Source organism: Cariama cristata, unplaced genomic scaffold (genome assembly GCF_000690535.1).
Source record: "Cariama cristata isolate BGI_N322 unplaced genomic scaffold, ASM69053v1 scaffold7203, whole genome shotgun sequence".
Lineage (NCBI taxonomy): Eukaryota > Metazoa > Chordata > Aves > Cariamiformes > Cariamidae > Cariama > Cariama cristata.
This window is the reverse complement of record NW_009610078.1, coordinates 13,249-16,334: the sequence shown is the minus strand read 5'-3', so window position 1 is coordinate 16,334 and position 3,086 is coordinate 13,249. Positions and strand designations below refer to the sequence as shown.

Genomic DNA, 3,086 nt, shown 5'->3' with positions numbered 1-3,086 from the left:
TATTAAAAGACTAATTCCGTAGCACACACAATTTATTATTTATTGCCTGCAGAAAAAAAACCTCTGTCCTAAATATAGATACAATTAAATTGCCCTCAACTTGAAAAAATAATAACATAGAAGATATATTCTGCACTCTAATGAAAAGATAAAAAACATTTGATAAAAATATAACACAGCAAAATGTAAATGATAACTTGAGATTAATAGAGTTCTACTTAATGAGATGATGGAGTTCAGGATCCTGAGGGAAGGGAGGAAGGTAAAAAGCAAGCTCACAACCCTGGATTTCAGGAGAGCAGACTTCAGCCCCTTTAGGGATCTGCTGGGCAGAGTCCCATGGGACAAGGCCCTGGGGAGAAGGGGGCCCTAAGAGGCTGGTTAATCAAGGATCACCTCCTCCAAACTCAAGAGTCCTTCATCCCAATGAATATGAAGCGAGGCAAAAATGCCAGGAGGCTTATGTGGAGGAAGAAGGAGCTCCTAACCAAACTTGAACACAAAATGGAAGCATTACAGAGGGTGGAAGCAAGGACAGGTAACCTGGAAGGAATAGAGCATCCAGGGATGAAGTCAGGGAAACTAAAGGCCAAATGGAATTGAATCTTGCCAGGGATGTCAAAGACAACAAGAAGCTTCTGTAGGTATACAGGTGATGAAAAGAAGACTAGGGAAATGTGAGCCCATTGCTCAACAGGATGGGGGCCCTGGTGACACAGGACATGGAAAAGGCTGAGGCAATGAACGACTTCTTTGCTGCAGTCTTTACTAGCAAGACCGGCCTTCAGGAATCCCAGATCCCATGTACCAGGAGGAAAGACTGGAGTAAGGAAGATGTACCTTTGGTGGAAGAGGATCTGGCCAGGAAATGCTTAAGCAGACCAGACATACATAAGACCATGGGCCCTGATGGGATGCACACGTGACTGCTGAGGAAGCTGGCTGATGTCATTGCAAGGCCACTCTCAATAATCTTCGCTCAATCATGGCGATTGGGAGAAGTGCTCAAAAACTGGAAGAAAGCAAATGTCACTCCTACTTTCAAGAAAGGCAAGAAGGAAGACCCAGGGAACTACAGGCTGGTCAGCCTCACTTTTATACCTGGGAAGGTGATGGAGGAACTAATCCTTGAAAACTTTTCCAGGCACATGAAGGACAAGGAAATCATCAGGGCTAGTCAGCATGGCTTAACCAAGGAGACCTTGTGCTTGATCCATTTGATAAACTTCTATGATGAAATGACTGGCCTGGTAGACGAGAGGAGAGCAGTGGCTAGTGCTTACCTGGATTCAGTAAGACCTGCGACACTCTTCCGTAAGATCCTCATAGAGAAGCTGTTGGTGTAGGGGCTGGATAAGCAAACAGTGAGGTACGTTGAAAACTGGCTGAATAGCCAGGCCCAGAGCATGGTGGTCAGTGGCCTGAAGTCCAGTTGAAGGCCAGTAGCTAGCAGTGTACCCCAGGGTCAGTACTGGGTCCAATCCTGTTTAACATCTTTGTTAGTGATCTGGATGATGGGGCAGACTCTACCCTCAGCAAGTTTGACACAAAACCAAGATGACACGAAACTGGGAGGAGTGACTGACAGGCCAAAGGGCTGTGCTGCCATCCAGAGGGCTGGAGAAATGGACTGATAGGAACCTCATCAGCTTCAACAAGAGCAAGTGCAAAGTCCTGCATCTGACGAGGAACAACCCCACACACCAGCACATGCTGGGGGTCACCCAGCTGGAAAGCGGCTTTGCAAAAAAGGACTTAAGGGTCCTGGTGGACACCAAGTTGGACAGGAGCCAGTGATGTGCCCTTGCAGAAAAGAATGGCAGTGGTATCCTGGGCTGCATTAGGCCAAGCATTGCCAGCAGGCCGAGGGTGGTGATCCTGCCCTTCTGCTCAGCACTGGTGAGGCCACCCCTGGAGTGCTGTGTCCAGTGCTGGGCTCCCCAGTACAAGAGAGATGTGGACATACTGGAGAGAGTCCAGTGAAGGGCCACCAAGATGATGAAGGGACTGGAGCATGTCTCGTATGAGGAAAGGCTGAGAGAGCTGGGACTGTTCAGCCCAGAGAAGAGAAGGCTGAGGGGGATCTCATCAATGTCTATACATACCTGAAGGGAGGGTGCAAAGAGGATGGACCCAGGCTCTTTTCAGCGGTGCCCAGCAACTGGACCAGAGACAATGAGCACAAACACAGGAGGTTCCCTCTGAGCATCAGGAAACACTTTTTCACTGTGAGGGTGACCGAGCACTGGCACAGGTTGCCCAGAGAGGTTGTGGAGTCTCTGTCCCTGGAGGTACTCAAAAGCCATCTCAGCAGAGCCCTGGGCGACTGGCTCTCAGTGGCCCTACTTGAGCAGTGGAGTGGGACCAGATGACTTCTGGAGATCTGTTCCAGCTTTGATTGTTGTATGATTCTGTGATTAATTTCAAGATTTTCAAGAATATAATAATTTAAAAAGAATGTGCAAGATAATGTGGAACACAATATTTTGTGTCCTCAAAGCCAGTTATTTTATAAATGTGTATTTAATTTTTTTTCTGGTATACTTCTACAAAAGCCCTTTCTACCTTTTTTGCTTTAGATGTATTCAACATTAACCTTTTACATTTGTGAATATTATTTTAATGTATCATTGCAATGCAAGTTACTTATCAAATACATAGTTTGCTTCCAGTATCAGTCCTAAAGAACTGTATGATTTGCACAAAAATACTTTTTGCTTAAATTCCACTTTTTAAACATCTTTTAATGTGCTGATCAACACTGAATTAATTACTAAAATATATAGCCTTAGTAACAACAGCTAATAAAATAGGTGATGTATTCAGTAAATATACACCATTTTTTTCCTTTGAAAAAAATGTAATCAGAATAAGGAATGGGAAGCAGTAAACTCATGTTGAATTAAAGCTATGATAGGAAATGTGAAATCTCTTGAGTGCTTTCCTTGGCAGAAGAAAGGGAAAAGTGGCTGAAAGCAAAGAGGACTGACCAACACCATGTGCAATTCACTTCAGATATCTTTTTAGCTGGCTGGCCAGAAAACCTACTGTTGGCTAAGGCTTCACCTTAGAAGGTTATTTTTCGT

The 3,086-nt window shown here is 44.8% G+C and overlaps 1 pseudogene; it reads left to right on the top strand.

Annotated features, from left to right (window-relative positions):
- Positions 1–593: 593 nt before the first annotated feature.
- Positions 594–1,899, top strand: LOC104159760 (annotated as a pseudogene).
- Positions 1,900–3,086: the final 1,187 nt, after the last annotated feature.